This window comes from Salmo salar, chromosome ssa21 (assembly GCF_905237065.1).
Source record: "Salmo salar chromosome ssa21, Ssal_v3.1, whole genome shotgun sequence".
Lineage (NCBI taxonomy): Eukaryota > Metazoa > Chordata > Actinopteri > Salmoniformes > Salmonidae > Salmo > Salmo salar.
In genome coordinates, this window is record NC_059462.1 from 39,054,368 (window position 1) to 39,078,873 (window position 24,506).

The window sequence follows — 24,506 nt, forward strand, 5'->3', positions numbered from 1 at the left end:
TGTTCTTAGGCAAAATTTGTGTTCTTAGGCAAAATTGTGAGTGAGCCCACTCCCTTGGCTGAGAAGCAACCCCACACATGAATGGTCTCAGGATGCTTTACTGTTGGCATGACACAGGACTGATGGTAGCGCTCACCTTGTCTTCTCCGGACAAGCTTTTTTCCGGATGCCCCAAACAATCGGAGAGGGAATTCATCCGAGAAAATGACTTTACCCCAGTCCTCAGCAGTCCAATCCCTGTACCTTTTGCAGAATATCAGTCTGTCCCTGATGTTTTTCCTGGAGAGAAGTGGCTTCTTTGCTGCCCTTCTTGACACCGCCATCCTCCAAAAGTCTTCGCCTCACTGTGTGTGCAGATGCACTCACACCTGCCTGCTGCCATTCCTGAGCAAGCTCTGTACTGGTGGTACCCCGATCCTGCAGCTGAATCAACTTTAGGAGACGGTCCTGGCGCTTGCTGGACTTTCTTGGGCTCCCTGAAGCCTTCTTCCCAACAATTGAACCGCTCTCCTTGAAGTTCTTGATGATCCGATAAATGGTTGATTTAGGTGCAATCTTACTGGCAGCAATATCCTTGCCTGTGAAGCCCTTTTTGTGCAAAGCAATGATGACGGCACGTGTTTCCTTGTAGGTAACTATGTTTGACAGAGGAAGAACAATGATTCCAAGCACCACCCTCCTTTTGAAGCTTCCAGTCTGTTATTCGAACTCAATCAGCATGACAGAGTGATCTCCAGCCTTGTCCTCGTCAACACTCACACCTGGGTTAACGAGAGAATCACTGACATGATGTCAGCTGGTGCTTTTGTGGCAGGGCTGAAATGCAGTGGAAATGTTTTTTGGGGATTCAGTTCATTTGCATGGCAAAGAGGGACTTTGCAATTAATTGCAATTCATCTGTTCACTCTTCATAACATTCTGGAGTATATGCAAATTGCCATCATACAAACTGAGGCAGCAGACTTTGTGAAAATGTATATTTGTGTCATTCTCAAAACTTTTGGACACGACTGTACACAAAATGCTGAGCGATTCAGAAAGATTTTACTTGGCCAAGTTCCTTCTCAGCTGGGTCTTGCTATTGTAGCAGTTTTAGAGGTGAAATTACATTTGCAGGCAGTAGGTGAGGTCTAAGCAGGGGTCTTAACGAGCTTACCTGAGACGTTGACATCACTGCAGGAGCCGTTGACCAGTACCTTCCCTTCTGGACAGGTGCAGGTGGCGCCCGTTGGGTTCAGTAGACACATGAAGTCACAGTTCATTCTCATGCACGGGTTGACCGCTGCAGAAAGACAAGAGGCAAACCGAGTGGCGCAGTGGTTTAAGGCACTGCATCTCAGTGCAAGAGGCGCCACTACAGTCCCTGGTTCAAATACAGGCTGTATCACATCCGCCCGTGATTGGGAGTCCCATAGGGCGGCTCACAATTGGCCCAGCATCGACCGGGTTTGGCTGGGGTAGGCCGTCACTGTAAATAACAATGTTCTTAACTCACTTCCTAGTTAAATAAAACTATTAAAATGCCAAGACGATTTATCATTCAATACAGCCGTCAAATAAAAAACATCCACTCCTTTATTACTATTGCTCCATTAAACATTCTGAGGCAAACAGACAGGGAAGAGGCTAAACATTATGGATTTAGTTCATACTGTGCACAAATGTATTTCTATTCAGAATCAACAAGAAATATGGTCCATATTCCACTCAATTCCTGGTCCCAAAGCACTACTATACCTGTGCGCCGATGACATAGATTTCGATTAAGGCTGCACCTCGCACCTCTCTGATTCAGAGGGGTTGAGTTAAATGCGGAAGACACATTTCAGTTGAATGCATTCAATTGCACAACTGACTAGGTATCCCCGTTTCCTTTCCTGTTAGTGAACACTACTTTGATATGCACCACATCAGCAGCATGCTGCCATATTCCTCCAATAAGTCAATGGAAGCGTTGGGTTTTCAATAATAACAAAAAAAACACAGTTCTCCAATTACACCAATTTACTGTGTTTGGGGTGATAGGGATCATCGTGGTTCAAAGCTAGCGAAAGAATAGTGTCCATGTGTTCTGCTGAAGACATCAAAACAACAGCAACATGCTGACCAGACCCGGACGCGTCGCGTGCTTTGCAAAATAAATGTACACGTACATGTTATTCAATCATTGCATAGTCAGGCACTAAAATAGAACTTGATTCTATTTGTGGCGCTCGACACGCTGCAAGTCCTGCCTCTCCCATCTCCTCACTGGATTTTAGGCACATTTACCCACGTGGGTGATTGAAAGATGAACTGAGGACCACACGCCAGACGGTTGTGACAATGCACCTTAAAGTTGCTTTCCAACCGCCATTTAAAGTCCAAAGAAGAAGAAGAAGCCTGAAGGAAGGAGAGATGACTATAATCAAATTCAGTTTTTTATCTGTGGATTAATTGTCGGAGTAGAGGAAATTGTGCATTTCAGGTAAAATCGCAACCCGATGTTTAGATCCCATTAGAAATGAGCTAGCAACAGCAAGATAGCTAGCTAAATTGCCATAAATGTTTAATGCTTTTGGACCTGTCCCCAAATTAATATAATTGGTTCAGAGTTTGTTTTGATATTTCAACCTGCGTGTCCTGATCGCTTCTGGTGTGGGGGGACAAAATCAGCACACGTGCGGTCTGGTCAGTATGTAACACTCCTTGTCTTCCTGTTCTGCTAGCTGTGCTGTAACTTCTGCTGCCCAAAGAATAGGCTACATAAATCAAATCTCATTTTATTTTTCACATGCGCCGAATACAACAGGTCCTTAACCAACAATGCAGTTTTAAGAAAAATAAGTGTCAAGAAAGTATTTACTAAAATAAGCTGAAGTAAAACATAAATAAAAAATAAAAATAAAAATAGAAAATAGAAAAATAACAAATGATTAAAAAGCACCAATAAAATAACAGTAGCGAGGCTATATACGGGGGTACCGGTACAGAGTAAATGTGCAGGGGCACAGGTTAGTCAAGGCAATTGAGGTAATATATACATGTAGATAGAGGTAAAATGACGATGCATAGATAATAAACAGAGAGCAGCAGCAGAAGCTGGACTAATGGGTCTTTGGGGAACGGTTCAGCTGCCCTTTAGTGTCTGACGCTCCACAACTCTAAACACGATACAGATAACAAATAGCAACCGAGAGCTACAGTGAAAAGAGAAGTGGAGAGATAGAGAATGAAGGATATATTTGTTTGATTGCTCCTAACATGGGAGATGAGATGAGTCAGCGAAGTAATTACAATATAGCAATTAAACACTGGCGTGATAGATGTGCAGAAGATGAATGTGCAAGTAGAGATACTGGGGTGCAAAGGAGCAAAATAAATGAATAAATACAGTATGGGGATGAGGTAGTTGGATGGGCTATTTACAGATGGGATATGTAAGGGTCCAGTGATCTGTGAGCTGCTCTGACAGAAGGAGCTTAAGTTAGTGAGGGAGATATGAGTCTCAAGCTTAAGTGATTTTTGCAATTCTTTCCAGTCATTGGCAGCAGAGAACTGGAAGGAAAAGGCGGCCAAAGGAGGAATTGGCTTTGGGGTTAACCAGTGAAATATACCTGCTGCAGCGCGTGCTACGGGTGCAGCGCGTGCTAGGGCTGCAGCGCACTGCTATGGTGACCAGTGAGTTGAGATAAGGCGGGGCTTTACCTAGCATACAGGTCGCAGTGGTGGGTAGTATGTGGGGCTTTGGTGACAAAACGGATAGCACTGTGATAGACTGCATCCAATTTGCTGAGGAGAGTGTTGGAGGCTATTTTGTAAATGACATCGCCGAAGTACAAAAGAGAGGATGAACAGGCTAGTAATAGGGGTTGCAACAATTTCGGCTGATCATTTTAGAAACAGAGGGTCCAGATTGTCTAGCCCTGCTGATTTGTAGCAGTCCAAATTTTGCAGCTCTTTCAGAACATCTGCTATCTGGATTTGGGCGAAGGAGAAATGGGGTAGGCTTGGGCAAGTTGCTGTGGGGGGGTGCAGGGCTGTTGACCAGGGTAGGGGTGGCCAGCTGGAAAGCATGGCCAGCCGTAGAAAAATTCTTATTGAAATGCTCTATTATCGTGGATTTATCAGTGGTGACAGTGTTTCCTAGCCTCATTGCAGTGGGCAGCTGGGAGGAGGTGCTCTTATTCTCCATGGACTTTACAGTGTCCCAGAACTTTTTGGAGTTTGTGCTGCAGGATGCAAATTTCTGTTTGAAAAAGCTAGCCTTTGCTTTCCTAACTGACTGTGTATATTGGTTCCTAACTTCCCTGAAAAGTTGCATATCGCGGGGGCTATTCGACGCTAATACAGTATGCCACAGGATGTTTTAGTGCTGGTCAAGGGCAGTCAGGTCTGGAGTGAACCGTGGGCTATATCTGTTCCTGATTCAAAAAATTTTGAATGGGAAAAGCTTATTTAAGATTGAGAGAAAAGCACTTTTAAAGAATAACCAGGCATCTTCTACTGATGGAATGAGGTCAATATCCTTCCAGGATACCTGGGCCAGGTCGATTAGAAAGGCCTGCTCGCTCACGTGTTTTAGGGAGCGTTTGACAGTGATGAGGGGTGGTCGTTTGACTGCAGACCCATTATGGACGCAAGCGAAGAGGCAGTGATCGCTGAGATCTATGAGGGTGCCTGTGTTTACGGATTTGGGGTTGTACCTGGTAGGTTCATTGATAATTTGTGTGAGATTGAGGGCATCAAGCTTAGATTGTAGGATGGACAGGGTGTTAAGCATGTCCCAGTTTAGGTCACCTAACAGCACAAGCTCTGAAGATAGATGAGGGGCAATCAATTCACATATGGTGTACAGGGCACAGCTGGGGGCAGAAGGTGGTCTATAGCAAGCGACAACGATGAGGGACTTGTTTTTGGAAAGGTGGATTTTTAAAAGTAGAAGCTCAAATTGTTTAGGCACAGACCTGGATAGTAAGACAGAACTCTGCAGGCTATCTCTGCAGTAGATTGCAACTCCGCCCCCTTTGACAGTTCTATCTTGTCGGAAATAGTTATAGTTAGGGATGGAGATTTCAGGGATTTGGTGGCCGTCCTAAACCAGGACATCCGGGTTGGCAGAGTGTGCTAAAGCAGTGAATAAAGCAAACTTAGGGAGGATGCTTCTAATGTTAACATGCATGAAACCAAGGCTTTTAAGGTTACAGAAGTCAACAAATGAGAGCGCCTGGGGAATGAGAGTGGAGCTAGGCATTGCAGGGCCTGGATTAACCTCTACATCACCAGAGGAGGAGTAGGATAAGGGTACGGCTAAAGGCTATAAGAACTGGTCGTCTAGTACGTACGGAACAGAGAGTAAAAGGAGCAGGCTTCTGGGCGCGGTAGAATAGATTTAATGCATAATGTACAGACAAAGGTAGGGTAGGATGTGAATACAGTGGAGGTAAACCTAGGCATTGAGTGACGATGAGAGAGGTATTGTCTCTAGAGACATCAATTAAACCAGGTGAGGTCACCGCATGTGTGGGAGGTGGGACAAGAGAGTTAGCTGAGGCATATTGAGCAGGGCTGGAGGCTCTACAGTGAAATAAGACAATAATAACTAACCAAAATAGCAATGGACAAGGCATGTTACTGTAATATCATGTTAGTTGCCCTTATTATGCTTCCATGTTTTACCTTTATTTAACTAGGCAAATCAGTTACGAACAAATTCTTATTTTCAATGATGGCCTTGGAACAGTGTGTTGACTGCCTTGTTCAGGGGCAGAACGACAGATTTTTACCTTGTCAGTTCGGGGATTTATCTTGCAACCTTTCGGTTACACGTCCAATTCTCTAACCACTAGGCTACATGCCACCCCCATTTAAGTTTGAAGCCTATTCAAATGGTACTTTCACTATGCACATGACCCTCCTAATTTCCCTGCATTATCCATGACCCTTATTACCCCATGACCCTTATTTTTATTTAGTAAAATACCCATTGAAACACAGCAGTAGATATGATATATTTACCATCTTGCTGCTTGTATCGGTGGGAGATCAGGACATTGGTAGTTTTCTCGAGACCCAAGTGGAGAAACTCCACAGGCTGTTTGCCATACTTGTGAACTCTGAAGACTTCATGTTTTAGCCCAGTCCCGTAGATGTAGTCTTCAAATATGTCAATCCTGTATGGCTGGGATATTCCTGTGAAAACAGCCATGGAAACAGACTGAAGGCAGGGTGGAAAGAAGCATATGACCATGAACACCGTTTGAAAAAATAAAATAATATATATGTTTGTTAGAAAATCCTATTTGGGATGGTAAAAGGTTTTCAGTGCAAACTTAAATGACTAAAACCAAATATAAAAGTATGTAGAAAAGATAATGGAGCTATATAGTTTCCTTTGAGAACTAACAATCACTAAAATAAAAACTAGACAGTCAGGGAGAATAAAAATTGTCATGTCATGGAGCCCCTTTTGATTTTGTTATAATGTATGAGTCCCTCAGATAGCATGCAAACACGGCATAAGCATTGGCAAAATATGTAGAATTGCAGGAATAGCTTGAAAACATACATTTCTCTCCTCCCCATGACAAAATGTGTAGAATTGCAGGAAATGTACTTTAAAAGAACAAAATGCTGTCTCTGTGGCCAAGAGGGCCTCTAAACATTTTGGTGGTAGACTGTGCCATTGGCCACGGCCACTACCCCCCCCCCATGCAACTTTGCCACAGTTGCTGGAAAAAATCCTAAGGGAAACACTGCACACAAACGCACACACTCTGTTATTGTAGCAATCTGTTGATAAAATGTAGAGGAAATTAAACAACGATCACATCAGTAACTAGTATGTGCTTGGAAAGTAAATCTTTGTTTTGTTCTCGGGGTGGTGTTACCGTGTCTGTCCCTGATTGCAACCAGAGGGTCCGACCCATCCAATCTCACACTGCCTATCTCGGAGAGCTCAGGATCAGCCCAGTACAAACGTTGGTTGAAGTAATCGATGGCCAGACCTGGGGGAGGATGAGAAAACGAGCTTTATTTTCCTCATGAATTTTGTAAAGATCAATATAGATGCCTTCATTCTGAGAGCATTCAGATTATAAACAATGTTCTTGAAATATTTGAACACAATTGCATGGATTGCAGCTGTCAACGTTCCATATAAACTGCGGATAGACTGCATAAACTGACAGTTATTTCATCTATTTCCTTTTGGTACCTCACTTCCTACGCAGCCGAGAGAAAGTCATTAACATTTAAATGGAATCATGCTACACGATATATACAGTACCAGTCAAAAGTTTGTGCAAAACTGTCATCAAGACAAAGGGTGGCTACTTTGAAGAATCTCAAATATAAATACATTTGGATTTGTTTAACACTTTTTTGGTTACTACATGATTCCATATGTGTTATTCCATAGTTTTGATGTCTTCACTATTATTATACAATGTAGAAAATAGTAAAAACTAAGAAAAACCCTTGAATGAGTAGATGTGTCTAAACTTTTGACTGGTACTGCATATACCAGCATATTTTTTATTTATTTTTTATTACAGATTTTTGTTGTTAAATCTACTATGTATTTCTATCATGTGTTTGCCTGGATAAAATACCCAAGTGGCCATGGTGATTAAAATGGGTGTGCGTTTTTACACAGGTTGTGAATTCCCCCTACCTTGACTGGGACAGTTCATGGGTCCCTGATATTAAAGGAGGCCAAACCATCTTTAAAAACTAGATCAGCACCAAGTGTCTCCCCCAGGACCATAACAATAGGTTTGGTCTGTCAGAGACATTCATTAACTTTTTCCATGGCCTTATTTTAAACAGCTTTATCCTCTAGTCTACAACTAGCCTGGTCCCAGATTGGTATTTGCTGTCTTACCAACTCCTACAGTCATTGCCTTTAACAAGACTGCACAGACAGCTCTGGAACTAGGCTAGTCTACAACATCACATCTTATTGAAAAGATATGTATGGACTTGGAAAATACAGGCTGATAAATATGATGCGTATGTGTAATGACATTTCCCTACTGTTTCAGTCTTCACACTTCATTCAGTTGTGAAAAAGTGTTATCCTATGGTACAGTATGTTAGCTAAATCAAACATACTAATGTGACATGAGGAGAAACTGTACTGTAGATACCTGTTGGTCTCCTGAGGTTCTTCTCCAAAAAGATCCTACGCATAGTCCCATCCATAGCCGACTCCTCAATATGAGAATGATCACCTATTACTGTCCAATACATCATCCTGTAGAAGGTACAAAGACAAGTATTTTCTGTTGGGTCTCCATAGCATCTGGTCTAATGGATATCAGGGGATTAAATGCACAGAGATTGGAATCCCTGTCTATATTTATATAATCCCTGGAATCCCTGCTATATTTATGAAATCCCTGGAATCCCTGTCAAATATGTATGGCTTAACAAATCAGTAAAGAAAACACATTTTGGAAACCATCTCGGATGCATTTTTCAAAATTGCACAGCCGTCTTCCTTCAGCAGAGTAACAAAATAATGACAAAGCAAAAAGGTATAAAGTGACAACATAATGATGAAATTGAACATTGTATGAAAAGGATGCTCTTACCCTTGTGGTGGGTTGACAGCGATGGCGTACGGCTCTCCTGCAATGTCAGTTATCAGACGGGTGCAATTTGGCCCTCTGAGCTGGCCCACGTTTATAGAGTATCTGAGCTTAGTCCAGTGGGCTGTGTAATAGCTGAACCAGTGCATCCGAGAATGGTCTGTCCAATAGATATTTCCTGTAATCCAGTCAGCAGACACATCCCTCGGTCTACGGAAGTCTGAACACTGCAAGGAAAATCAGAGCTTGTAAACATGAAAGCATGAACGTGACAAAGACTTAAGATATTTGTATTAAATATGGCAAATAAACTTTTAACATTCAGATGTGAAGAATGGCTCAAACTTTAGATCAATGTACATGATGGTATTTGAATAATAGTATCTCCAAATGACATTGATAGATGTGTAATTCATCGTAAAACAATTTACTGGCTTTCTTCGAGTTTGTCAGTAGCCATATCTACAAATGAGAAAAATGAATCGTCCGAGACATTCATTGCATTAAATGGGAACAACGGCAAATTTGAAAAATGTATCTATGTTCCTAAACCCCTCTGACTAGTTGATGGACTGTCTGTCAAAGCGTGCACATCTCTCACTCAGGGAGAGCGAGGTAGAACTAGAGCTACATCACAGAGTTATAAAACTTTCCAGTAACCGCAGCGCTAGATAGAACTTTGTGTAATATCTTTAAAAATACGAAAATATAAACATTCTATCAAACCAAAAATACAACATTTGTGAAGTCCAATCAATTGTGAGATATGGCATATACATTTTGTGAGATCCCTTTGGGTCGCGGGTTCACAATTTGACAATTTCGGAGATCTCTGCCAAGCAAGGAGGAAAGGAGCCGACCTTATTCCGCCTTTCACTTTTACCTTGCAATCCCATTGTACATACTTGCTCCTGCCAATCAACACTGTCCATCTTCCCTCTGACAGTTGGCTACACACCAAAATATATCTACAAAATTTAGAGTGAAAGACTAGTGAGTGTGCAACGTAACATCCACTTCATAGGATGACACATATGGGCTAAAAGGTTCATTTATGTACAAATGTTTCATTAGATTGTAATGTTCCTAGTAGCCAGCTGACAGCTAACATATCCTTGTAAATTAATTTATGTTGCAGATATAATAGATAGATGCATGCATCAGTAGCTTGGCTTTCGAAATGTGACTTATGCTCACTGTCCAAGTTTTCATTGGGGTAGATCAAATATTATATTATTAGAATGATTATTAGCCTACATTTACATTTTCAAATCGGTAAAATAATGCAATCATTTGCAAAACTATGCGGGGGATTTAATTTGCAAGCCAGGGCCAAATTGCCTTCCTCGAGCAAGCAGAAGAATGTCATAATGTAACCATTATTGAAAAGTATTCCTATAGCCTATGTTTAAATCAAATACCCTTGCATCAAATACCCTACATGTGAAAGTCGTATATTGATTATGTATAGCATACAAGAATGATGATCACTGCAATCAACAGCTGCAGTGTTGCTCATTGGATTACCCCATATCATCGAATAGGCTATGTGAAAGTTTATCAAGACAAAAGGCAGACACATGGAATTATTTGTTTTGGATGGATGGTTGACATGATAGAAAAGTAGGCGGATATTTTCTTATCTAAATGTGGGTGAAACTTTTCTTCAGTATACATTTATCGAGCTTGTTATGTGTGTTGTACTGTACTCGCACTGGGGAAAAACCTTATTGCCTATTGTGCAATAAATTTCAAACTTCTAACAAAATACACCAGCAACATCATTTAGGAGATAAAGGTTGTGGGCACAGTGTTTCTGATCAGATTGACAATTATGTATTTATGTGGCTACGATGCCATCTTTAGAGCACAGCATTTTCTGCTTAGTTTCCAGAGCATTGAAAGAGAGAAATTAAATAGGCTACTAGCTAGCGAGGTCTGATAATGCTTCTGACAATATAGTAAAAGGCGTGTTGTGTTGGGTGATGTGCTAACGTCGAATGTAGGCCATTTTGAAAACTGCCAGTGTGTTGTTGCATGAGCTGGCTGCTGTTCCCTCCTTGTTTGGCCGGGATCTCAGAAAAGGTACAATTGTGAACCCGCGACTCAAATTGTTCACATAAAATGTTATGCCATATCTCCCAATCGATTGGATTTCCCTATTTTAGTATTTTCGCTGTGACAGAACGTTTATATTTTATTCCATACAGTTCTATCTAGCACTGCACTGAGTGGGGGGCTGTATAACCCTGTGACGTAGCTCTCCCTCTAGCTCCACCTTGTCTCCCTGAGTGAGAGAGGTGCGCACATTGACAGATAGTCCAACATCAAGGCAGAGGGGGTTAGGAACATACACACCTTTTCAAAAATGTGTTGTCATTCTCCTTTAATTCAAACAAAACCTGGAAAAAGCTTGGCACCTTCCTAATGTTCTGTAATCTAGCTCACAGGAGATATGTGACTATATGAGATACATTTAATCTTCAAGCACTCACTGCTATATTCCCACTCTCACAGCTAATCATTCTATAATTAATTGTGCTCAATTGCAGTAACCAAGACATACTGCAGCTTCAATGAATTTAGAAATGAAAAAAACATGTATATCTTGTGATAGTGTTACTTAAACAATACTGTAGATATCCTGTGGATAATAGTAAGCGGACATTGAATGGACAACTCTATCATACATTTAAAAGTAAAGTAGACTTTCCAACCACCCTAACCACACCTTTGGAAATACTTACTATGTTTCCGACATTAGTTTTAGTTTGACTCTTGTCTAGGACTTCTTTGTAAAAAAGTCCACCAGGGTTAAACTGGGTAGCCCAGATAACCTTTTGTTGGTGTAACAGAGCATCCATCCCAATAATGCGGGCATTGTCCTCGATGCGAGTGAGGAGTTTGTGTCCATGGCTCTGGTTAAACGGATACACAAAACTTCGGATTTCAGTGTCATTAGCTATGTAGAGCACTCGATCTTCTGGTCCTGCCCGTTGTTGAGTTATTAATATGCAAAGAAAATGAAAAGTGGCTCAATTCCATTTGGGGTTTTAAACAACAGTTTGACAACATCATTTCATTTACAGAAGCAAAAAAGTATAATATATGGCAATCAAGTCATATATAAACATTATTGGGCAGTTTTCTGGACACATTAAGCTTAGACCTGGACTAAAAAGCATTTTTGATGGAGATTCTACTTTCATTTTTCTTTTTATTCCAGGACTAGGATGAATCTGTGTCCAACAAACTGCCCCCATATATCACATGTTCCTTGTTGATCAGGATAATAATACATAATCACATAGTAACAAGACCAGTCATTTATTACTACTACTACCCGTGGTGCCAATCAGTAGGAATAGTGGGGATAGAGGGGATATGTCATTAAAATGGGAAAAGTGCCTTCAGAAAGCATTCATTGTAATCCAAGATGGCGTAGCAGTCAGACGTCTTTGTCCTGTCGTGTCCCTTGTATATATCTTCTTACATCTTTTTCTTCGCATATCTTTTAAAAATATTTTCCTAAACTTCAACTTCTAAATACTCTCCTGCAACCCGCCTCACCCAATGTGGCGTGGATCTGTTTTTTTTTCTCTAAAGTATTTCTATTTACTTCGGATAAGGAATCCCTCAACTGAAGCTAGCCAGCTAACCAGCTATCAGTCAGCAAACCATTGCTAGCGGTCATCAGCTAACCTTTAGCCCGGAAAGCTCTCGCCAGTTCGAACAACGTGACTCAAACCAGAGCATAACAGACCTATTATTATTATTTAATTTTTTCCCCCATATCCCCGGATTCCTACCGCAAACTCTGAACATTTTCATCTGGATCTTCGCAACTAGCTAACCACAATCCCGGGTGATTACTACTGGCTTGCGTTTCCATCCTGGAGCAAGTACCAATTAGCCTGAAGCTAGCCTGGCCAGGGCTCCTGTGCTACCACCGAAGCCCAATCCTGGGCTACAATATCTGGACCCCTTCTACTGCCGGTACGGGGCATGGAACCCCACCGATCCTCTACGACTGGAATACCGACATAATCTGCCCGAGGAGTCCAACAGGCCCCTCAGGCGCGACATCCGCTGAAGGCCCATTCTGCTAACCGCGGCCTACTAGCTACCTAGAGCTACTTGGAACCCTACTAATTCCACGACTGGTCTATCGACGTCACCACACGAAGAGGCAAAAACAGACTTACCCCCATCGCGACGTCCCCCAAAGGCTAACTTGCTAGCCCCGGTCTGTTAACTACTAGCTTGCCTGCCCCGGTCTGCTAACTGCTAGCCCCGGTCTGCCAACTGCTTGCTTGCTAACCCCGTCTGCTAACTGCTAGCTTGCCAGCCCCGATTTGCTAACTGCTAGCTTGTTTAGCCCCGGCCTGCTAACTGTTAGGTTGTTAGCATCGGCCTGCTAACTGTCTGAATCGCCGTGTCCCCAGTCAGCCCAACCACTCACTGGACCCATATGTTTACTTGGCCACGCATGCCTCTCTCTAATATCAATATGCCTCATCCATTAATGTCCTGGTTAGTGATTACTGCCTTATTTCACTGTAGAGCCTCTAGCCCTGCTCAATATGCCTTAACCAACCATGTTGTTCCACCTCCTACATATGCGATGACATCACCTGGTTTAAACGTCTCTAGAGACTATATCTCTCTCATCATTACTCAATGCCTAGGTTAACCTCCAATGTCCTCACATCCTACCTTACCTTTGTCTGTACACTATGCCTTGAATCTATGCTATCGTGCCTAGAAACCTGCTCCTTTTACTCTCTGTTCCGAACGTGCTAGACGGCCAGTTCGTATAGCCTTTCTCCGTACCCTTATCCTACTTCTCCTCTGTTCCTCTGGTGATGTAGAGGTTAATCCAGGTCCTGCAGTGCCTAGCTCCACTCCCACTCCCCAGGTGCTCTCATTTGTTGACTTCTGTAACCGTAAAAGCCTTGGTTTCATGCATGTTAACATTAGAAGCCTACTCCCTAAGTTTGTTTTACTCACTGCTTTAGCACACTCTGCCAACCCGGATGTCTTAGCCGTGTCTGAATCCTGGCTTAGGAAAACCACCAAAAACCCTGAAATCTCCATCGCTAACTATAACATTTTCCGCCAAGATAGAACTGCCAAAGGGGGCGGTGTTGCAATCTACTGCAAAGATAGCCTGCAAAGTTCTGTATAACTACCCAAGTCTGTACCCAAACAATTCAAGCTTCTACTTCTAAAAATGTAGCTTTCCAGAAACAAGTCTCTCACTGTTGCCGCTTGCTATAGACCTCCCTCTGCCCCCAGCTGTGCCCTCGATACCATATGTGAATTGATTGCCCCCCATCTATCTTCTGAGCTCGTGCTACTAGGTGACCTAAACTGGGACATGCTTAACACCCCGGCCATCCTACAATATAAGCTTGATGCCCTCAATCTCACACAAATTATCAATGAACCTACCAGGTACAACCCCAAATCCATAAACACGGGCACCCTCATAGATGTCATCCTAACTAACTCGCCCTCCAAATACACCTCTGCTGTTTTCAATCAAGATCACAGCGATCACTGCCTCATTGCCTGCATCTGTAATGGTTCTGCGACCAAACGACCACCCCTCATCACTCTCAAACGCTCCCTAAAACACTTCTGCGAGCAGGCCTTTCTAATCGACCGGGCCGGGGTATCCTGGGATGACATTGACCGCAACCCGTCAGTAGATGATGCCTGGCTATTCTTTAAAAGTGCCTTCCTCACCATCTTAAATAAGCATGCCCCACTCAAAAAAATGTAGAACTAGGAATAGATATAGTCCTTGGTTCACTCCAGACCGCACTGCCCTTGACCAGCACAAAAACATCCTGTTGCGTTCTGCATTAGCATCGAATAGCACCCGTGATATGAAACTTTTCAGGGAAGTTAGGAACAAATATACACAGGCAGTTAGAAAAGCTAAGGCTAGCTTTTTGAAACAGAAATTTGCATCCTGTAGTACAAACTCAAAAAAGTTCTGGGACACTGTAAAGTCCATGGAGAATAAGAGCACCTCCTCCCAGCTGCCCACTGCAATGAGGCTAGGAAACACTGTTACCATCGATAAATCCACTATAATGGAGAATTTCAATAAGCATTTCTCTATGGCTGGCCATGCTTTCCAGCTGGCTACCCCTAAATTGTTGCAACCCCTATTACTAGCCTGTTCAACCTCTCTTTCGTATCGTCTGAGATTCCCAAAGATCGGAAAGCTGCCGCGGTCATCCCCCTCTTCAAAGGGGGTGACACTCTAGACCCAAACTGCTACAGACCTATATTTATCCTACCCTGTCTTTCTAAGGTTTTCGAAAGCCAAGTTAACAAACAGATTACTGACCATTTCGAATCCCACTGTACCTTCTCCGCTATGCAATCTGGTTTCAGAGCTGGTCATGGGTGCACCTCAGCCACGCTTAAGGTCCTAAACAACATCATAACCGCCATCGATAAGAGACAATATTGTGCAGCCGTATTCAGCGACCTGGCCAAGGCTTTCGACTCTGTCAATCACCACATTCTTATTGGCAGACTCGACAGCCTTGGTTTCTCAAATGATTGCCTCGCCTGGTTTACCAACTACTTCTCTGATAGAGTTCAGTGTGTCAAATCGGAGGGCCTGTTTTCCGGACATCTGGCAGTCTCTATGGGTGTGCCACAGGGTTCAATTCTCGGGGTGACTCTCTTCTCTGTATACATCAATGATGTTACTCTTGCTGCTGGTGATTCTCTGATCCACCTTTACGCAGACGACACCATTCTGTAAACTTCTGTCCCCTCTTTGGACACTGTGTTAACTAACCTCCAGACGAGCTTCAATGCCATACAACTCTACTTCCGTGGCCTCCAACTGCTCTTAAACGCAAGTAAAACTAAATGCATGCTATTCAATCGATCACTGCCCGCACCTGCTCGCCCGTCCAGCATCACTGCTATGGACGACTCTGACTTAATACGTGGACAACTACAAATACCTGGATGTCTGGTTAGACTGTAAACTCTCCTTCCAGACTCACATTAAGCATCTCCAATCCAAAATGAAATCTAGAATCGGCTTCCTATATCGCAACAAAGCATCCTTCACTCATGCTGCCAAACATACCCTCGTAAAACTGACCATCCTACCGATCCTCGACTTCGGCGATGTCATCTATAAAATAGCCTCCAACACTCTACTCAACAAACTGGATGCAGTCTATAACAGTGCCATCCGTTTTGTCACCAAAGCCCCATACACTATCCACCATTGCGACCTGGATGCTCTCTTTGGTTGGCCCTCGCTTCATACTCGTCGCCAAACCCACTGGCTACAGGTTATCTAAAAGTCTCTGCTAGGTAAAGCCCCGCCTTATCTCAGATCACAGGTCACCATAGCAGCGCCCACTCGTAGCACGCGCTCCAGCAGGTATATCTCACTGGTCACCCCAAAGCCTATTCCTCATTTGGTCGACTTTCCTTCCAGTTCTCTGCTGCCAATGACTGGAACGAACTGCAAAAATCTCTGAAGCTGGAGAATCATATCTCCCTCACTTGCTTTAAGCACCAGCTGTCAAAGCAGCTCACAGATCACTGCACCTGTACATAGATGGGCTGTTTACAGATGGGCTATCTACCTACCTCATCCCCATACTGTATTTATTTATGTATGCATGTATGTATGTATGTATGTATCTTGCTCCTTTGCACCCCAGTATCTCTACTTGCACATTCATCTTCTGCACATCTACCATTCCAGTGTTTAATTGCTATATTGTAATTACTTCGCCACCATGGCCTATTTATTGCCCTAACTTACCTCATTTGCACTCACTGTATATAGACTTTTTGTTTTCTTTTGTTCTACTGTATTATTGACTGTATGTTTTGTTTATTCCTGGTGTAACTCTGTGTTGTATGTATCGAATTGCTATGCTTTATCTTGGCCAGGTCATAGTTGCAAATGAGAACTTGTTCTCAACTAGCCTACCTGGTTAAATAAAGGTGAAATAAAAAAATAAAAAATATAAAAAATTCATACCCATTGACTTATTACACATTTTGTTGTGTTACAGCCTGAAATCGAAATGGATTAAATGTCTTTTTCTCTCACCCATCTACACACAATATTCCATAATTACAAATTGAAAACATGTTTTTTATAAATGTTTGCTCAATTATTGAAAATTAAATAAAGAAATATCTAATTTACATATGTATTCACACCCCTTTGCTATGACACTCCAAATTGAGCTCAGGTGCATCCAATTTCCCTTGATCATCCTTGAGATTTCGCTACAACTGGATTTGGTGTCCACCTGTGGCCAATTCCATTGTTTGGACATTATTTAGAAAGAAACACACCTGTCTATATAAAAGGTTCCACAGTTGACAATGCATGTCAGAGCAGAAACTAGATCTCCAAGATAGAATTGTGATGAGGCATATATCTGAGGAAGGGTATACAACAATTTCTAGAGTGTTGAAAGTTTCCAAAAGCACAGTGGTCTCCATCATTGGGAAACTGAAAAAATATGGACCTACCCAGACTCTGCCTAGAGCTGGCTGTCCGATCAAACTGAGCAACCGGGCAAGAAGGACCTTGGTCAGGGAGGTGACCATGAACCCAATGACCACTGACAGAACTACAGAGTTCCTTGGCTGAGATGGGAGAACATGCCAGAAGGACAACAGTCTCTACAGCACTTCACCAATCTGGGCATTATAGGAGTAGCCAGACAGAAGCCACTCCTGAGAAAAAGACACATGACAGCATGCCTAGAGTTTGCAAAAAGGCAAGTGAAAAACTCTGAGATGTGGTCTGATGAGACAAAAATGTAACTCTTTGGCCTAAATACAAAGCGCTATGTCTGGAAAAAGCCAGGCACAGCTCACCACCAGTCTTACACCATCACTACTGGGTGATGTGCTATGGGGATGTTTTTCAGTGGCAGGGCCTGGGACACTGGTAAGGATAGAGGAAACATTTAATGGAGCCAAATACAGGCAAATCCCTGATGAGAACCCGCTTCAGAGTGCAAACAACCCTAGATGGGTGAAGGCGAAGATTTACATTCCAACAGGACAATGACACCAAGCATACAGACAAACCAGAATGTTTAAATCCTTGAATGGCCTCGCAAAAGCCCAGACTTGAATCCCATTGAAAATCTTTGGAAACTTAACAAAGCTTGAGAAAATCTACAAGGAAGAATGGGACAAAATCCCCAGATCAAGACATACCAAAGCTGTAATCGACGCCAAATGTGCTTCTACAAAGTATTGACTCAGGGGTGTGAATATTTATGTTTCATTTTGAATAAATTTGCAAAAATGTCTAAACATGTTTTCACTGTCATTTTGGGGTATTGTGTGTAGATGGATGAGATTTTTATTTTATTTAATATATTTTAATTTCAAGGTTGTAACACAACAACATTTAGAATATGTTATACTTTCCGAAGGCACTGTATCACAGTGCAGTGTATCACAGTGGTGTATACACCCGTAACGTTAATACTTTGGAGAAAAGATGTGAAATAGATTTTAGTGAATATTGCCAGTCATTATTAATAAAATCCTTATTGGTAACATCAGAAACAGCTCAGTTTTATACTATCTAAATTGTTAAATGGCTGGTCTTGTATACATTCAGTGTTACTTATACAATCCTGTTGTCTTAATGCAAAGGTTATCTGATGACTATGACAGTATCTTTACAATGAAGTGGTAAGGATAAAGTACAGTTTCATCTATTGAATAAAACTAATCTTTTCATATAAAGGGTATACAATATTCAAGAACATTTTGCAGTTTATAGAAATACATACTATACTAACAGTATACTGTTTTAATTCATTTTAGCTTAAAAATACCAGATACAATACTGTATATCAATTGAAACTACAACAGTAAAAAAATCCTAGCTCAATATGTGGCACATCAAGATGAGTTCAATGTAATTCAGTTAGAATATACAGTAATAAAATGGTCCATACCTTTTACTATACAGTTTCTATTGATTTCCTTGAAATTCCTGTCACAAGTACACTTGTAGGATCCTTTAGTGTTTGTACAATAGTGAGCACACGTGTCAAACTCAAGACACTCATTGATTTCTGAGGAGAAAAGGAAAAACATGTTCATTCAGTTACTGTACTGCACATGGAAACAGTTAAGCTGCCATAACTCGCAAATCAGAAATGTCAGTTAATGTTGATATTGCCCTAACCTATAGGATTTGAGGATACCTATTGTATACTGAAATTAAAATAAAAAATACTGTAAAAAAAGTGGGATTTGCACTAGATTGGACAGTTGCAATGTCAAAATTTGATATCATAAAAATGTATGAAAACAAAAATGTGCTATTTGTTCTTAATTTAAGGGTTAAACATAAGGTTGGCAGTGTGGCTAAATTCAGGGTTAAGGTTAGGTTTAAAATCAGATGTTATGACTTTGTGGCTGTGCCACCTAGAGACTACCCTGCAGAGCTGCATACCAGAAAATGACTCATCCCAATTAATGCCAACCTTCTACAAAAACAACTATTGCTGTTAACACTGGTTCAGTTTCACATGTTGAAGCACGTTCATATACCAGCTTTACTAAGCAACTGATCTCAGTTACTTAGTCATATTCAGAGTAACAGTCAGCTGATGTGATGACAACATGCATAGGAAGTCTAGGTTTAAATGGGCCTTGGTTATCTTTCAGAAAGCAGAGTCTTAACCCATTCCCGAAAGTGGAAATTACAACTTGAGTACTTAGTTACTCTCCCCCTTAATAGAATAATCAATAACCATTGAGCACAAAAGCAATAACTAGGAGGCAAAAGCCAGGTTTAGAGTTCAATTTATAATCGCAGATATCGTTATCTCCAACTAAATTATGCAAAACTTAGCTACTCAATCCGTAATTACTTAAGCTCATTGAAACTGGATGGCTTACTACATTATCTGTAAGTGAAAGCTACTAAGATACTATAAACACCTACTTGGAGATAAATATATTAAAGGAATCGGTGTCTGCAAGGAAAAACTAGAAAGCAATGTTATGTATATTGTTCATTAACCACGGCTACATTATGTACATATTTAACCATATTAGTTAAATGTATATATTTTTTAAATGTTTTCAAGAATGCCATTTATTATTACAGTAACGTTTTTCTGTCTAATTAAACAGTGAGGGGAAAACCAGGCCGTACAGTACCTTCACACTGGGCAGTCTTCAGATTCCTCCTGAAGCCAGATTTGCACTGACATATTGCATTTGTGTTTGTCTGATTGCAAATTGCATCCTCCCCACATGGGTTTGTTTTCTTTCCACATATGTCTCCATTGGAAGCTACAGTCGAAGACAATGTAATTGCACATGAAAACACATTTCTATCCATCGAATATACTTGCAAAAAGTTGTTCCATTGATGTGTGGAAGCCAGGTGAAGATCAACTTTCTTCAAACAAACAAAAAAACTCAGCAAATTTGGGTCATGTATTGCCATAAATGTTCTGACATCATCTAACATTTGGATCTAGCAGAAGAATATAGCAGAAGAGCCCTAGACTATCTCACGGATCAAGTTCCTCCCTAGAAACATTTAATACTTCCATCTAAACAGCAGGATATTGATCTGTGTGACACACAAAACACACACACATACAGGCCTTGCAGTCCTGCTCGTCCGATCCCCCGTCCCCACAGTCATTGAAGAGGTCACACTGCAGCTGGGCTGGGATGCATCGCTGGGTACTGCAGGTGAACTCTGCCTTCCCACACCGTCTGGGTCTGCCAGACACCACCTCTGCTTTGGGACGCACACAGAAGCCAAACACACATCAGGCTGCATTGGCAACAGAGAATGCATTTGCATGAAAGGATGAGTGGTACTCTGAGATATCTTTATATGATGTGATGTGGAGTTTGTAGGGATATCAAAGGAACTTGACTAATACAACATTATTGCTGTTGTCGCACTGATAGGATTAGGAATAATGTTTTATTGGAATATACAATTTCCTTAGTTCAACATTCTTGATTATGAAAAATGCAATGTAATTTGAACTGTAGCTGGTGTAAACTCACCACATTCCTCCTCATCTGAGTTATCCCCACAGTCATCAACCTTGTTACACAGTTGGTCAGGGCGCAGACACACACGGTCATTTCTGCATCGGTGTGGGCGTGTGGGGGGACAGGAAAGTTTGGCTGGAGGGGAGAAGAATAACACAAGTATTGTAGACAGTCAAATACATTTTAGTTCATTCAACATAGTCCATTCTAATCTATTAAAAGTATTTCATTCTAGTCCATTCAACAAAGTCCATTCTAGTCCATTCAACAGTATCCACCATTTCAAACATGAATATGACCTTGCATAGAGTTATAATAAAATATCCATCAAAGATCTAAGTTGTTATTTCAACCCACCACACATCTCTGTGTCCTCGTCTGAGTTGTCTCCACAGTCGTCCTTGCCATCACACACCCACGCATGGAGCTTGCATAAGGTGTTGTTGCAAATGAACTCATCAGGACGGCAGAAGAAGATGCCTGAAATTACAAACGGAAGGTTAACAGTAGTGCTATGGGCTTTCTTTCACAAGGTTGTCTTATAGCTAGGTTTTTCCATTTCGTTCTGAACTTCTATTCAATAGCATTGTGCTATCACTATAGTGTCTGTATGAAAGAACGTTCTTGTTAGCAAAGTGACCTTTGCTTAGTCAGAATATGACAAATTCTTGGTATACCTTTCACAGTAAAACACATGGCTAGAATGGTGATTACTATGCTACTAGCCATGTGTAATGTGTGAGTTTCAACACCCCTTGTTGCTGACATGGTACTATGAAGGAAGAAAAGCGAATGTGTGTACCATATTGACAGGCATGTAATCTGTATTACAGTGTTCCAGTAAACATGCTCAACTCTACCCATAGTTGCAATCAATGTTCCCTCTAAACTGCGCGTGTGCGCACATTTCGTCCTGGACTGCCGCACAGAGAAATGCCATGCAAATACGCAAGAGATTGAACTTCACTCAGTTCGCCCCATTAGTTTGCACTATAGACCAAAACAAATCTAACTTTGCAAGATTGAGTCTGTGATTTTGTTGTAGGCAGAGCCAGAGTGCAATGGAGTATAATTTTATTAGTGGTTGTGTTCTTTCAATCATGTGTGAGTGAATGCGCTTTTCAGATGACTTCAGATCAGAGCGCAGAGCCGTTAGCGTGCACATTCTGTTGATATTCTTTGCAAGTTAGCGAGTTATTAGCCCAGTTATAGATAAGTATAGGTCAGCAATACTGCTTCCTACAAGAGCACAAAACGTGTAGACTATATTTCAAGCTATTTTTGAAAAGCCAGTCAGGTAAAAGCTTATGTTTTAATTAAAGGGGCAGTGTTGTATTTTAAGACAGGCTTGAATATGGAAATAATCCAAGAAGCAGAGGGGTAGCCTACATTGTCTAATTCTCTGTATGGTAAAAAATAAATCAAATCAAATGTCATTTTATTTGTCACATACATATGGTTAGCAGATGTTGATGCGAGTGTAGCGAAATGCTTGTGCTTCTAGTTCCAACAGTGCAGTAATATCTAACAAGTAGTCTAACAATTCCCCAACATATACCTAATACACACAAATCTAAAGAGGTGAATGAGAATATGTACATATAAATATATGGATGAGCGATGGCCGAGCGGCATAGGCAAGGTGCAATAGATGGTATAAAATACAGTATATACATGTGATATGAGTAATGTAAGATATGTAAACATAAAAGTGGCATTATTTAGAGTGCAGTGTATAAAGTGACTACTGATCCATTTATTAAAGTGGCCAGTGATTGGGTCTCAATGTAGGCAGCAACCTCTCTGAGTTAGTGATTGCTGTTTAACAGTCTGATGGCCTTGCGATAGAAGCTGTTTTTCAGTCTCTCGGTCCCAGCTTTGATGCACCTGTACTGACCTCGCCTTCTGGATGGTAGCAGTGTGAACAGGCAGTGGCTCGGGTGGTTGATGTCCTTGATGATCTTTTTGGACTTCCTGTGACATTGGGTGCTGTAGGTGTCATAGAGGGCAGGTAGTCTGCCCCCGGTGATGCTTGGGCAGACCGCACCACCCTCTGGAGAGCCTTGCGGTCGAGGGTGGTGTAGTTGCCTTACCAGGCTGTGATACAGCACGATAGGATGATCTCGATTGTGCATCTGTAAACGTTTGTCAGGGTTTTAGGTGACAAGCCAAATTTCTTCAACCTCCTGAGGTTGAAGAGGTGCTGTTGCGCCTTCTTCACCACACTGTCTGTGTGAGTGGACCATTTCAGTTTGTCTGTGATGTGTACACGGGGGAACTTAAAACTTTCCACCTTCTCCACTGCTGTCCCCTCGATGTGGATAGGGGGGGGTGCTCCCTCTACGGTTTCCTGAAGTCCACAATCATCTCCTTTGTTTTGTTGAGTGAGCGGTTGTTTTCCTGACACCACACTCCAGGTGCCCTCACCTCCTCCCTGTAGGTTGTCTCGTTGTCGTTGGTAATCAAGCCCACTACTGTGTGTCATCTGAAAACTTGATGATTGAGTTGGAGGTGTGCATGGCCATGCAGTCGTGGGTGAACAGGGAGTACAGGAGGGGGCTGAGCACGCACCATTGTGGGGCCCCAGTGTTGAGAGTTAGCGAAGTGGAGATGTTATTTTCTACCTTCACCACCTGGGGACGGTCCGTCAGAAAGTCCAGGACCCAATTGCACAGGGCGGGGTTGTGACCCAGGGCCTCATGCTTGATGATGAGCTTGGAGGGTACTATGGTGTTGAATGCTGAGCTGTAGTCAATGAACAGCATTCTTACATAGGTATTTATTTTTTCCAGATGGGATAGGGCAGTGTGCAGTGTGATGGCGACTGCGTCATCTGTGGACCTGTTGGGGCGGTATGCAAACTGAAGTGGGTCTAGGGTGGCCGGTAAGGTGGAGGTGATATGATCCTTGACTAGTCTCTCAAAGCACTTCATGATGACAGAAGTGAGTGCTACGGGGCGGCAGTCAATTAGTTCAGTTATATTTGTCTTCTTGGGTACAGGAACAATGGTAGCCATCTTGAAGCACGTGGTGACAATAGACTGAGATAGGGGACGATTGAATATGTCCATAAACACACCAGCCAGCTTGTCTGAGCATGCTTTGAGGACGCGTCTAGGTATGCCGTCTGTGCCCGCAGCCTTGTCAGGGTTAACACGTTTAATGTTTTACTCACTTCAGCCACGGTGATGGACGGATGGGGGGGCGCAGTCCTTGTTAGCGGGCCGTGACGGTGGCACTGTATTATCCACAAAGCAGGCAAAGAAGGTGTTTAGTTTGTCTGGAAGCGTGACGTCGGTGTCCGTGACGTGGCTGGATTTCTTTTTGTAGTCCGTGATTTCCTGTAGACCCTGCCATATACGTCTCGTGTCTGAGCCGTTGAGTTGTGACTCCACCTTGTCCCTGTTCTGGCATTTCACTTGTTTGATTGCCTTGCGGAAGGAATAGCTACACTGTTTATATTCAGACATATTCCCAGACCTCTTTCAATGGTTAAATGCGGTGGTTCGCGCTTTCAGTTTTGCACAAATGCCGCCCTCCATCCACGGTTTCTGGTTAGGGTAGGATTTAATAGTCACAGTGGGTACAACATCTCCGATGCACTTCTTAATAAACGCACTCACTGAGTCAACGTATAGGTCTATGTTGTTCTCTGAGGCTGATCAGAACATATTCCAGTCCACTTGATCAAAACAATCTTGAAGCGTGGCTTCCGATTGGTCGGACCAGCATTTAATGGTTCTCGTCACTGTTACATCCTGCTTGAGTTTCTGCCTATAAGACGGAAGGAGCAAGATGGCATCGTGGTCGGATTTGCCGAAGGGAGGGCTTTGTATGCATCGCAGAAGTTAGAGTAGC

General features: G+C 42.2%; 1 pseudogene; it reads right to left on the reverse strand.

Annotated features, from left to right (window-relative positions):
- Window positions 1–24,506, reverse strand: part of LOC106582301 (low-density lipoprotein receptor-related protein 1B-like) — a 407,952-nt pseudogene that overhangs the window by 20,906 nt on the left and 362,540 nt on the right.